Source organism: Ictidomys tridecemlineatus, chromosome 10, assembly GCF_052094955.1.
Source record: "Ictidomys tridecemlineatus isolate mIctTri1 chromosome 10, mIctTri1.hap1, whole genome shotgun sequence".
Lineage (NCBI taxonomy): Eukaryota > Metazoa > Chordata > Mammalia > Rodentia > Sciuridae > Ictidomys > Ictidomys tridecemlineatus.
The window spans coordinates 120959666-120974444 of NC_135486.1; the positions used below are offsets into that span (position 1 = coordinate 120959666).

General features: G+C 43.6%; 1 protein-coding gene and 1 pseudogene across 7 annotated transcripts in view; both read left to right on the forward strand.

The window, feature by feature from the left end:
• The window catches only part of Auts2 (activator of transcription and developmental regulator AUTS2), a 1065696-nt gene that overhangs the window by 704587 nt on the left and 346330 nt on the right, over positions 1-14779 (forward strand). The gene's annotated exons all lie outside the window — the stretch shown is intronic.
• On the forward strand, positions 525-12048 carry LOC101974006 (cell growth-regulating nucleolar protein pseudogene; annotated as a pseudogene).

The window sequence follows — 14779 nt, forward strand, 5'->3', positions numbered from 1 at the left end:
CCTTCTGTCCTTTAACCCCATCATCTGTGGGCCTATATATGTTCATGACTGTTTGCCATGCTTCTCTGGGCTTCCTAAGTTTTGATGCTTTGGTCTACATAATGACTACGTTCCTAAGATGTCCTCACCACCATAGAAGAATCTAATATACTTGGAATTCTCTAGCAGCATCTCAAAAATGCCAAATCATAGAGTCCAAAGAGATCATCACCACAAAAGAAGCAAGGATAAGATGAGCAGGACTAGGGGTCAGACATGCAAGTACATCAGTGGAGAATAACACACATGTCCCTGGTGGAAGTAGGCAGGAGACAGGTCCACCTGGGACTTTTCCAAGTCTGCAAGATACTAAAAAGAATACTGAAATCAGAAAGCTTCAAGAAGATTTTGTGTGTATGTTCACATACTCATCAGTATGTATACATATGCATATTTATGTGTTTACATATGCACATAACATACATTCATATAAAGGATCATCTACCTGTAGCGCTGGCGGGCTGCAGCGGCTCCACATGCTCCTGGCCGCCGGTTGAAACCATTGGCAGGCACCGGCTGAGGACAAGAGTTAAAGCCTATCTTGGATAGAGAGTATTTAATCATTTAGGTAAAATGGTATTTTTTACATGCAATGCATGTGGTGAATCAGTGAAGAAAATACAAGTGGAAAAGCATGTGTCTGTCTACAGAAACTGTGAATGCCTTTCTTGCATTGACTGCGCCTGCGGTAGAGACTTCTGGGGTGATGACTATAAAAACCACGTAAAGTGCATAAGTGAAGATCAGAAATATGGTGGCAAGGGCTACGAAGGCAAAGCCCACAAAGGCGACATCAAGCAGCAGGCCTGGATCCAGAAAATTAATGAATTAATAAGGAAACCCAATGTCAGCCCCAAAGTGAGAGAACTGTTAAAGCAAATTAGTGCTTTTGACAACGTTCCCAGGAAAAAGGCCAAATTTCAGAATTGGATGAAGAACAGTTTAAAAGTTCATAATGAATCCATTCTGGAGCAAGTGTGGAATATCTTTTCTGAAGCTTCCAGCGATGAGCCATTTAGTAAGGGGCAAGATCAGCAGCCTCTTAACCAAGTGGCAAAGTCATGTTCAGAAGCCTCCACCAAGACTCCAGCGTCCTCCAAGGCTAATGACTCCACAGAAAAGCCAGCAGAGGCAAAGAAGAATAAAAGAGGAAGGAAGGAAGAACGGCAGAAGAACAGAAAAAGAGAAAAGAAAGAACTGAAATTATAAAATCATTAGGACAATTCAAGGAGCCAAAAGCCCAAGAAGTGCAAAAAAGGACAGGAGGCTGACCTTGAGGCTGCAGGGGAGAGGGGGTCTACGGCCAATGGCTCCATAGGGAAGAAGGGCAAGAAGAAGAAGGGCCAGGGCAAGCAGGCAAGAGAGGCGGACGCCAACAGAGTCAGGGGCCCCAAGGAGGACCCCAGCAAGGTGGAGATGAAGGCCACTGTGGGAAGAAGGAAGCGGAAGCACTCGATAGCTGAAGCAGATTCTAAGATGAAAAAGATGAAGTTCCCAGGACAACCTGAGGCTGGAGAAGCAGAGGACGATGAATGAAGCTCCTAAGAAAGGTAAATTCAACTGGAAGGGAACTATTAAAGCGGTCCTGAGACAGGCCCCGGATGGTGAGCTGTCGATCAAGAAGCTAAGGAAAAAGGTTTTAGCTCAATATTACATGATGACAAACGACCGTTACAGATGTGAGGAGGAGCTCTTGATCATCTTCAACAAGAAAGTCAGCAAGAACCCCACCTTCAAGTTAATAAAGGACAAAGTCAAGCTTCTGAAATGAGCATTTCATACTTAGAAACTGAGCCCATTCTGTTGACTTCTTCCTCTTACTGCTGTTTGTAAAGTGTGTAGGGAATTAGAACAACTCAAATCTTGTTTTATGAAGCTGTATTTTTAAGTTAAGGAAAAAATATATTTTTGTTAGAACTTTTATGAAAAAAAATATATTCTTGCCCAAAATTCTAAAAAAAAAAAAAAAAAAGGATCATCTACCCTCATACACCATCAGCCACATGCGGAGAGAGTTTTAGTTTAAGGTGGACTTAACCTTCGGGATTGAACCCAAAGGTGCTTAACCACTGAACCATACTCCCAGCCCTTTTTGTTTTTTATTTTGAGTCAGGCTCTCACTAAGTTACTCAGACTGGCTCTGAACTTGCGGTCCTCCTCTCTCAGCCTGCCCAGTTGCTGGGATTACCAGGTGTGTACCACCATACCCAGTGACCCTCTGACAATTCGAAAGGAAGAGTCTGTGAAATGATCATCATGCAAGCCTGCGGAGCCTTTCTTGGAAGACACACAGCCACAGACACTTCATCACAGACTCCAACCTTTGCAGACCTCAGGACTCCTCTGCTGTGCTTTGTTGTCAAACTTGAGGACAGCCGGAGAGGGTGGAGGGGCTCCAATAAATCCAAACCCGAGCAGCATGGGGAGGGACCCGAGTGGATCCCCAAGTACCTGCCTTTCCCTCCTGTTCTTCCTCCTCCTTTTCCCTCATTTTTCTGTTTTGTTTCTTCCTTTACTCTTTTTCCACATCAGAAAAGGCTTAGCAGAGACTTTTTTCCTTTTCTCTCTTTTTCTTTTTTTGTGCTCTACTACTGAGTCATAACCCCAGTCCTGTCATTTTTTTAATTTTGAGATAGGGTTTTGCCAAATTGCTTAGACTTCTGCCCTAGGTAGCTGGGATTTCAAGCATGTGCCAGTTCACCAATGCATTTCAAATCCTGTATATTTCAGGACTTGAAAACACAGTGAAATCCTGAAATACCATAGTTATGAGCCAGTTTTTAAACACTTCTTTTCAGGGAAATGGAAACATTCCTTACAATCTTACTGCAAATAAATACATTCTTGAGTATTCTAAGCCAGAAGAAATTCATTCAAAGAAGTTGGAGTAATTATTTGTACATGAAGAAAAAATGGTTGGTCCTTTTGTCCTTCTCTTCCTCTCTCCCTCCATCTTTTCCTCTCTTCCTCCCTTCCTAGTTAAATTTTTAAAATCTAGTTAGATATTTTTTAAGGAGGAGAAATGTCAACATTGTATATTCCAGCACATTCCAAACACTTCGTATAGCTCCTGGCTTTATTCACTTAAAACATTTTTTCCAGGAACTGTGTAGCATACAAAACCATAGAGAAACATAAGTGGCACTGGTGAGCGTGGCGGCATCCACTGTTAGTTGGGAGAGAAGCAGGACCTCACCTGAAGTGCAGAAAGATAAATTATATCAATGATACTGAGATGACACCAGCCCCATTTAGAATCAAGGAAATGGTCTTTGTGAAACATGTCCACTCACTCTTTTCCTCTGTGTGTATAAATGTTTTGTTAATGCACAGGTGGTAATGATGCCCCCCCAATATTTTGATGAACAAGATATCTTTTTATCATATTAACTGTTGTTCGACATCTGTTTTGATTCATTTTGTCCCTTCACTAATCCTTAATTGCTAAACATTTAGGATCCGGTCAGTATTTCATTTATGTGTTCATTAAATGACTTTCACATTCCTTTAGAAAACATATTCTTGGAATGAAATTTCTATACCAAAAGGAATGAAAATCATGAAGTTGTTGATAATGTTATTTTTTAACTGCTCCGAAGTAAATATTACATCTTTCTTATAAATAAGTACTTATTTAAGGGGCTGGGGTTGTGGCTCAGTGGCAGAACACCTGCCTGGCACATGTGAGGAACTGGGATCAATCCTCAGCACCACATAAAAATGAATAAACAAAATAAAGATATTTCATTCATCTATAACTAAAAATATTTTTAAAAAATAAGTATTTATTTAAATGAAAATATTCATGCAGATGCAATAGCCAAGTGTTATATGAGTGGCTGCAATTCTCTTATAACTCATCAGATATTTACATAATGAATTCCACTTGGCAGAGTTCTCCATGTTTATTGTCACCCATGTGCTTCATACTTGCACTAGTCAGCTTCCCATTACTGTGACAAAACACCTGAGAAGATTAACTTACATGGAGGATTTAGGTTCATGATTTCAAGAGCCTTCAGTCCATGGTCAGTTGGCCACACTGCTCTTGGCCTGCAAAAGTATAGTACACTGCTATATTCCTGTGGTACAGAGGAAGGATCTGGGGTATACTGTCCCCTTCAAGGACATGCCCTAGTAGTCTAACTTCCTCCCACTAGGACCTGTTCCCCTTAAGGTCTCACCACCTTCCAGAAGCACCATTAGCTGGGGATCTTGCCTTCAACACTGAGCCACAACCCGTTGGAGGCTATTTAAGATCCAAACTCTAACAAACCCTGTTCTCTCAAGCTTTACTGAATTCTGTACTTTAAAAAATCAAAATAGGGCTGGGGTTGTGGCTTAGTGGTAGAGCACTTGCCTAGCACGTGTGTGGCTCTGGGTTCAACCCTCAGCACCACATAAAAATAAATGAATAAAATAAAGCTATAAAAGAAAGAAAAGTAAATATTTTTAAAAAATCAAAACAACAGAAATAAAACAACTCAGTTCCAATCACAGTTCGTCCTGAAGAGCTTCCAAGACTCCCAGACTCTTCTTTTGCCACTTATAGCTCTCTTTTAGCCTGTTCATCTCCTTTGTCAATTGCTATCTTTTCAGTTACCTTTTAGGAACAGAATTCTATTTCTTTTAATTCATCATGAACTACTGAGCATCAGAGATCATGCCCCAGGTTGTTCTGTGCACAGAGCCAACACAGTACCATGCACTTCATGGGGTTGCCATTTATTTTAATGATTACCCAATCTGTTTTCTTTTTATCTCAGCAGGGCACATGGAAGGTCATGGTCACGTTGATGATAATCAAATGCCATCAAATGTAATGTTGACCATTTCTTTCTTACTTTGATTTGAAAGCAGGAGAGATTGGCCCACTGAGAAAGAACTACAGCTGTCTATATCACATAAGAAAAATGCATGTAGTTCCTAGTACATTCAGTAAATGGGGGATTTTTTAAATGAACTCCAAACTGATACTCATCTCTTAGTGTATGGTGCCAGGCAGATATTCACTTTTGTTTCTCTTCATTTCCTGGCTTGAGTTGAGTAATTGAGACTAGTTAATTCTATTTGGTCATAAACATTCAAGTATTGGAGAAAGAGGCAGAACTGTGGCTTAAATGTTCAACAGTTTTAAATAAATAAAATATCATTCGATTGGTTTCAATAGGTCTCTTTTTTTTTTTTTTTTGTACCGGGGATTTAATCCAGGGTATTAACAACTCAGCCACATCCCCAGCCCTTCTTATTTTTTATTTTGAAACAAGATCTCACCAAGTTGCTAAGGTTGGCTTTGAACTTGTAATCCTCCTGCCTCTGCCTCCCAAGCCTCTGGTATTACAGGTGTGTGCCATGCACTCAGTGGTTTGGATAAGTCTGAATGCTAAGATTTTTGGTGAGCTCAGTTTGAGCTGGTATTCCTCTAGAAATACTATTACTAAAGGTATAATTGGAATGATACTTTTTCTGCATGTGCTGTAGCTCATTTTAGATATGGAAATGTAGAAAGGTGTTGGGAGAGCCTGTTATCAAAACAATTAATAGGAATTTTAAAAAGTAATTGTTAGTGATTTTTTTTCCCTTGTAAGATATCATCTGAAGAAAGGACATTTGATGAAAGAACTGGCTCAAATATTTCTCCCAGTGTCTACTTATCTGACCTGAATCTTGCACTTTACTCTCTGGAAGAGAGGTCAGTTCTGTCACCAAGTAGCGTACAGTTCTCAAATCCCATCAGACCACAGGGTTCAGAGATGTGCTTATTTTGATGCCTTTCATGAGTCAGAGAAATAAAGCTTAAACTCAGAGCCAGTTTAAAAAAATCACATTCACTCTTGCATCTGACTTGTAGAGACCAAAGGTTCAAAGAAAATTATTTTACAATGCAGCAAACACAATGGAGACTTGTAAAGAACCTGCAATTGACAGGGAAGTTAAATGGTGTTTTTAAAGGCTAGAAGTCCACATGTTCCTTCTATTTGTGTCTGGCTTCAGCATGCTCTTAATAATGCAGTGTGTACTTACTTATTGATCAGACCACTTAAGCACCAAGACATGAGAAAGGGGACACTGTTGTCTGGCAATTGACCATATTGGAGACTTAAGTGTTCTGACAAGGAAGTAAGTGTGTTTAAGCTTCAGATAAGATAAATTTTAAGATAATACCTACTTTGGTAATGAACCAAAGCTGCTAAAAAAAACTTTATGGTCCATAAAGTTTTTTTGATGACAACTACTTTAGTGTTAATGACGAGATTTATTTCCTGAGAGCCATTGGTCTTCCAGGGAAACCTGAAAAAGAATCACTAACTCCCATGCCTTGGACAAAAGCTCAGATGGAAAGAGACGGTGCTGAGCAGCACCAGCTGTAGAGTGGTCATTGGGCTAGGAAGAACCGCTAGAGTATCAATCCGGTGTCAGCCACCACCTTACTGTCTAGGGCTCCCAGGGTGACATCTCACTGGAAGGGACTTATGTTCCAGTACAATGCTTTCCAACCTTGCTTTATGTGTCACACCTCTAACCAAACTTACGTGAGACCTTCACTTAGGAAAAGAAGGGTACCTACCACAAGTCCTTCTGCCCTTGAGTCCTCCCCAAGAGCTCACTGAACACAGCTTAAAGCCCCCTTTTGTTAGGGACCCATCCGTAAACAAATACCACAGTGCATTACAAATGATGCAATAGGAATATAATCACAGTTGACAAGAGAATATAAAGATGGGTATGGCCAAAGTCACCTGCAAGTGACTTCCTAGAGGACACCTCTTTGACTTGTCTTGATGGAATGTAGACCTTCCCAGGGAGAAGAACTGAAGGCAGTGTGTGCAAAGCAAGGGAAGCCATAGTGTGTTTGGGGACTATGTGGCCCTACTTGTGAGAGATAAAACAGGGAAATGGGGTGGGCCTCAGGTTTTGGAGGCTGCAGAGAGGTCTGTGAGCCAGAGACCACATCAGATTTTTGTTTCAGTAAGGTGATGCTGACAGCCTCTGGGGAGTCACGGGGCTCTTCCAGATGCAGGATGAGGAAGCTTCACCTCGGGCAGCAGTAGTGACATATCAGAGGAGGACATTCCAGAGAAACTTCAGAGCTGGTAACTCACAGTTCCGAGTGACTGCTGACTGCTGGACACTGGAACGTGGGAACAGGAAGAAAGGCTGACGGTGGGACTCCTGGCCCTGCTCACAGGGCAGAGGCAAGGTGAGGACCGGAGGAAGTCACTCACTTCACACATGTTGGGTGAACGTCCCCGTGGAGCAGGCAGGTGGAGAACCCCTGAAGAAAGGGTTTCAGAAAACAAATACTGATTGAAGAAATCACTGGTGGCTCAGTAGCAGAGCACTGGCCTAGCACATGGAGGCACACCGGGTTCCATCCTCAGCACCACATAGAAACAAATAAAGAAAATAAAGGTGTCATGTTCATTTACAACTTTTTAAAAAAGGAAAAAAAAGAAATCGCCAGTGCAGAGGGACTGGGGGTGTATTATAGTGTTGGAGCATGTGCTTGGCATGTTCAAGGCCATGGGCTCGGTCCCCAGCACCCCAAAAAGGAAGACGGGAAAGGAGAAGGAAAGAGAAACCCCTGATGGATGACACAGCCTTGGGATGTTTCTAGTGATGTCAACGAGGAACAGTCAGCAAAGGAGACCTTCAGAGGTATTATTTGACTTTTAGGAAAGACTGGTTTTGCAAAAGAGAGAGCTTTCAGAAGATAGAAGTGGTAGTTTTTGATGTCATCGAGGGGCCAAAAGAAGGTAGATCTTCTGAAGATCACCAGCCAAAGGCCACTCACCATGAACAGGAACTGTGTTCATAAGAGGGTGGGAGTAAGAGCCAGGTGAGAGCTGTTCAGGAAGAGGAACCCGAGGTAAGGAAGGGGGACAGTGAATGCACATTCAGTGCTCAGGGCAGTGGGAAAGGAGGCACGTTGGCCTAAGGAGAAGCAGAGTGGACCTGTGGGTATGTTTGGGAGGTGAGCTGGAGGTGGCCCCTTGTTGTTGGCATCATTACGAGCTCGGAATCAGTCGGAGAATCACATTTCAGGCCTGCCGTTTATCAGATACTGACTTTGTTCAAAGTCTCCTGGGGCCTCGGTGTCCTCAGTATTCAGTGAGGTAAGTACTGAGCCACCTCTTCAAGTCTCGTAGGGATTAAGTGAATCATGACACAAAAGCACCCAGAGCTCAGGGTGGCTCAGTGAGTGGCAGTAGGTGTTTTGGTTGTTTGGTTGTTGGTACCTGTGAGGGAGAGATTAGAGAGAGTGAGGAGGTGAGATGTGACCTCAGAGGAAAGAGAGGTGGCGGAAGTAGGTCCAAAGAGAGGTAGAGCAATAGCTTCAAAGGGAAGAGGGATGGGTTTTCAGAGGTAAGAGAAGGGAAGACAGTGATAGGATAAGGTGTTGGGAAGACAAGTTACATGGCATTCCAGTAACAAGCAGCCCTCAGACCTAAGTCTGTTAAGGCCACCGAGATTCTTTGCTGGTACCATAGACCCAGCCCAAAGCAAGAGAGGGGCCCTGTACATCTCTGTCCCTCAAGGACCCTGCAGATTGAGCCCCATCTTACCGTGTGCTTTATGGTCATCACAGAGCACACCATGGGCCACAGCTGACCTCTACAGGCCAGAGAGTACCCTGATTTGGCTCAGAACAAGAGGGACCTGGTGGGCAGTGCTGCTGACGGCAGCGGCCAGAGCTGTAAGTTCAGGCCCTCGTGGCAGGAAATGCAGAGCATGGACTTCCTCAGTGAAGGACACAGCAAAAATATAATCCACCAAGAGCCCAGTTAGGGACTTGACAAGAATGGTAAGCGTTTGAAACAGCCATTTGTTAAAATAATTAAGCAGGAACATAGAAGCAAAGGAAAAGGAAGTTGTTCTGGTTAAATATTTATCATTAGGGCTTCATGCAGGATGAAATGGTAATGCAGCTGGGATTCAGTTTCTTAGTTCAGCTGTAGCTTAAAATTAGAAGCTGCCCATCAATAATTTCCCCAGGGAGTGATTTTGACTGTAACAGCACATAGCCTGGAGGAGAGAAAAGGCACAGAGAGCAGGCTTTCTTGGGATGGGAAGAGAAACCACTGCAGAGGGGCACTGTGTGAGAGAAGTTGATGGTGCACCTGTCCCTGGAAATAAAAGTGAGTCCTTTATCAGCCCGTTAGCAAGGACATCTGCCTAGCACCTGGGCACCTAAGACACTTAGGACTTATCTTCATCCTTCAAGCAAGTATGGTGTAGTCAAGGACAAAGCTTATGCTGTGAGTCTTGAGTCTGTTCTGTATGCACATCTCTGTACATACACATATGTACAAATGAGTTCAATTACATGTAATACACAACCATATATATGTATTATATGGTACACATATATATATGTATAAAAAATTTCTTGAAACAGATGGAAATAAGCCTAAGCTTGGAGGATGTGGAGGGAGGAGGAAAGGAAGACAGAAGAATCGTGGTGTGACTAAAAATCTGATGGTGGTAGTGGAAAATGGATTCTGTGGGAGACAAGAAGAGTTGCCAGAGAGAAGAGAAGAGATTAGATGAAGGACTCATGGGACAGCAGATTGAGCTGACATAAAGGAACCTAATTACAAGGCATTGGTCTTGCGTGGGAGGACAGGAGGGGTTGTTTCAAACTGTTGCCCAAGGAGTGGCATGGGGACAGGGTGTCCTTAGTCCACTGGGGACATCCGTGGCCAGCAAACCAGTTACAGCTGCATGACAATCCAGGTGCTTTCCTTCCTCCAATCCCTGCAGCCCTGGCACCTCGAGCATCGTCACACTTGAACGTCCCCTGGGACACCTGGGGTGAGGAAGACTGGAATACACCTCAACCAGGAGCCTGTTCTGGGCTGAGCAGAAGGTCTTGTCAATAGGGTGGGCCTAGGTATGCAGCCTCACACCTGGTGGGAGCTGTGACCACCCCGCCTGGCCCCAGCCCTTCTGGAGCCTAGGTGGGCTGCTGAGACTCGTTTCCAAGCAGAGGCTCACTGCACTCTGCCTGCCCGTGTGCCTTATGGCTGTGTTAAGTCGCCACTCAAGTCCAGCACAGCTCACTCTTCAAAGGTAGATCCTTGAGCGGTTTTAATGCATTCCCAGAGCTGCACATTCATGAACACAGTCAACTTTAGAACATTTTCCTTGCCCACAAAGAGAAACCCACACCCCTTCCTCATGCCTCCCTCTCCCCGACCCAGCCAGACCACTGCCTCCCTTCTCTGTCTTGATTCGCCTGTGCACCATAGCCCATATACATGGAGTCGGGTGGCCCTGTGCAACCTTTGGTAGCCGACTTCTTTCACTTGTTTTTCAGGTTGGTCTGTCTGGTCATGTTTCATTTCTTTATTTTGCTTATGGTATTGCACTGGCTGGATATATCCCCCTTTTTGTTAATCTACCCATCAGCTGATGGACATTTTCCTGCTTTTTGACCTCGGTGAATGGTACTGTCAGGTGTGTATTTCCATGTCAATGTTTTCATTTCCTAGTAGTGAACTGCAGAGGGATGGGGTTTAAGCCAGGTTGTTTCGCCTTTCCTGCAGCTGAGTGTTAGGAGCCCGTTTCTCTGCCCCCTTGCAGATGGTATTTATTTGGTTACAGTGTTCTGGTGGGTATAATGTGGTGTGTCATTGTAATTTGATCCATGGTCCCCCAATCAGAAGCTCTGTTTTCAAAGCTAAGGCATAAAACAGAACGCATGTCTGAGCACTTCAACTGAAGACCAAGACAGCAGTGTCAGGAGCCTGACAGGAGGAGGCTGAGGAGCAGTTAAGGCTGAGGGGGAGGGAAAATATCCCCGGGCCGTGCAGTCTGTACTGTTGCTGTCCCTCCCATAACCACCAGCCGGTCACTTCCCCCTTCAGGTCGCTGTTCTCCACCTTTGGCAGCACTGAATCAGGTAGGATCTCTTGAAAAGACCTTGAACACCCATCCTCAGGGCCTGCCTTTGGCCAATCAAATCACAATATCTGGGAATACAGCCGAGCATCCAGTCTTTAAGTCTCCTTATATGACTCCGATACCCAGTGGGGGCCGAAAGCCACTCTATATAGATTCAGCAGGTAAGGAGCAAAAGGAACTGACCCCTCAGTACAGCACTCAGATAACCATCTGCCTGTATTTTGACCTGTAAAAACTTTTTTTTCAGAGACACCTGCTAACTGAATTTAACCAAACAAATATGAGCCATAATTGTAGTGTTAGTGCCATTTGCACTAACAAATGGCAGAGTAAAACCTAGTATGAGACTGGTAAAATCAACTCTTTCTCCCCAAATAAAGCCCTCAATTTAAAAGTTTGGTCAAAACTTTTAAATAAAAGTTGAGTTTCTTCATTTGTTTTCTCTTTCTGTTGGCTACATGGCATTTGCTTATTTCCAAGTATTTTCCTCTCTTCAAATTCAGTTTGATGCTTTTCAAGGTAGTTAGTTACCGCATCAATGAGTGTCTTTATCATTCTTCTGTGTAAATTGTAGATCTCATCACAGACCTAGGAAGGGTAGGAACTGAAGCACACTTCCATCCTGTTAGATGGCGCCAGGTTTCCAACACTGACAGTATGCCTTCTCATCGTCCAGCCCCTCCTTTCTTTAGAAGAAGCAGATGTTGCTGACTTCAAAGGAGCTGCATGGGAAGAGAACATGAAAACTCAGATTCCAGGAGGAAGAGGCAGGCAATGCAGAAACGTTCACCGTCCTACTCTTGTTCCATTGACAGCCTGGCCTGAGGCAGCTTGGACTGTGCTGTAGATTGAGGTGTCTCGCGCAAGGTTTAGAGAGAAGGGCAGGGAAGATTCAGATGAGGGATGTAGAGGAAGACACAGAAGAATGCTTTTAAGGGAACCATTTTTCTCATAATAGAACTATTCAAAACCTAAGCAATAATCCAAGACTTCTCCAAACCCAGACTAGGGGCCTGGAGGAGTAACATGGTGGAGCACTTGTTTACCAGTCACAAGACTTGGGTCAATCTCCAACACCTCGAAATAAAGCCAAAGAACAAACTACTCGGTGTTGCTCGTATTCAATCCACATCCGGGTTAGCTGGGACGAGGTGTTGTACCGCTGTGTGGAGCAGGCCCTGGAGCAGAGTGAAGTGGGAGCACCAGGAGGTAAGGCCGCTCCCAGCACCAGCTCCACACTAGACCAGTCTTCAGAGTCCTTGGCCTCTCCTAGAGGCTTCGTCGTGGCTCGCTTTCTCTTCTTTTTATTTATGAACTGCAACCTGGGATGAAAATGAGGGGTGTATCACACATCCTCAAAAACAAAAAGGAAAAGAAAACACTCTGTCATGCAGAGCTCAGACCCATTGCAAGCCCAAAGGACTGATCTGGACAGGGAAGGCTGCCGAACCAATTGTCCTGGGAGCAGCCCTGTGCTAAAAAAGAGGAGGGGGAGGGGAGCACTGCTGATGAAAGTGGCTGTCACATTAGCAGGTCTGGAAGTCGCAGTGCTTGTTGTTAGAGCTGCTCAAGTTCACACCAGAGCACCCAGCTCCATCCGTCTTTCTCAGTTTACATTTTAATTGGCTTGTAGTTAAGTTTTTTAAACACTGCAAGATTGCTGACATACACTGTAATATCATGTGAATAATTTATGGAGGTTGTTCAAGACAAGTTTTTTTCTTTGATTTGAGCATCTAAGGGGAAGGGGGAGAGGAAGGCTGAGGGGGGTCTGTGGTGGGGGCCAGGACTGAAGAGCAGACAGTCGACTGTATGTAGTGCGTGGTGCGTGGATGTTCGGCGTCTGCTGTGCCGTCAGCAGCGTCTGGGGTTTTGGGGAGGCTTGTACAATACAGCCTTATTAATAACAATTCTGTCAAGAGAGCACCCAATTAAATTGAATTGGGTTTATGACTCCCTCTTGGTTTCTTAAAATGTGTGGATATAAAATCTCTTCCATGTGAGTCTTGGATAACAAGGGTGTTTTTTGGGGGGAGGGGGTTGGTTTTAATGATTCCTCCTACTACTGAGAATTTGCTTGTTTATAAATGCAGGAGTATGCATTTTCCCCAAACTCTCTTTCTGTTTTCTGCTCTTATGATAACCTGGAGAAGATGGAACTGGTGTCAGTGGGCAGCCATCCTCACTGGGCACATGGCTGCTCCGGGAGTGGTGTGCTGGACAGCTCCACATCCAGGCTAGCAGCTAATTAAGACCTGTGGGAGAATCTCTTCCTCTTCTAAAACAGACTTTCTTATTACAAAATGAGTGAATGGCGTGAAATAGGTAGAGTACAAGGAAGAGTAAAGTCACCCATCCCTCCTCGGGAGAGCACTGGTCTGCTTTTCTTTACGTCCCTCTGGTCTTTTTTCTGTCTACACACAGTGAACACCACTGGAATCACACACTCTTTTTACTAGCATTGGTGATAGCACATGCAGTCTGTAGTGTCATTTCCAGTGATCATGAAGCATGTGTTTCCTGTGAATTCACTGTGTGTCACCTAACATGCCTCTTTTTTTAATATTTATTTTGTAGTTGTAGTTGAACACAGTACCTTTATTTGAATTATTTTTTTTATGCAGTGATGAGGATCGAACCCAGGGCCTCACATGTGCTAGGCAAGCACTCTACTGCTGAGCCCCAACCTAGCTCTTCCTATTGAAATGAAGTGTTATTTGTAGCTTTTATTCATTTTAGAATAGATAACATATAATTCTTGGTTAAATCCAGGTGTACATTTTTATTGGTGTAATACTTTGGACATTAATGATGGGATTTATTGTTACATGATCATACATGCATAAGGTATAACAATGTAATTTGGCCAATATCACTCCCAGCACCAGCACTTCCCCCGACTGTCCCCACCTCAACCCCTCGTCTCTCTCCTCTGCTAATCTCCCTGAATTTTCATGAGATCTCCCACACACCTTTCTTTTCCTTTTTTCTCTCTGGCTTCCACATGTGAGAGAAAACATACAACCCCTGACCTTCTGAGTCCAGCTTAGGTTACTTAGTATAATGGTGTCCAGTTCCATTCATGTTCCTGAACAGGACATGGTTCCATCTTTATTGCTGAATAAACCTCCGTTGTGTATGTGCACTACATTTTCTTTATTCATCCCATGCTGATAACCTAGGCTGGTTCAATCGTTTGGCTCTTGCGAATTGTGCTGCTGTAAGTGTGGGGTGCAGGTATCCCTGCAGGTGAGATCACTCTAATCCCTCAGGTTAAATAGGGAGCATAGCATGGCTGGTCATGCAGTGGTCCCATGCCTAGTCTTGACTAAGTTCCATACTGGGTATATTAATTTGCAGTCCTTCCAACAGCATCCTCTTAGGTGCACATTCTTGTACCATTCTTCTCATATATCTCAAGAACAATTTTGTCTTGAAAAGTGAGATGAAACAGGTTTTTTAAAAATGAGATTAGTAATTTTCTCCTACTAAAACTGATAATGATATTTAATGGAAGGTGTTGTTTTATTATTTTCTTTTTTGATATGGAGATTAAACCTGGCATTGCTCTTCAGCTGAGCTAATTCCCTAGCTCCTTTTGAATTTTATTTTAAGACTGAGTCTTGCTAACTTTCCCAGGATGATCTCAATTTGGCCATCCTCCCGTCTCGGCCTCCTGAGTATTTGGGATTATAGGAATGCACCATAGCACCTGGCTTCAATCTGAGGGTCTTTGAAATTGCTGAGGTGTCCCCCCCCCCTTGGTAGTTTCTTCATCACAAAACCTATCGTTGGGATTAATGTGAGCTATTTTTTTCTTTACCAGTTGATA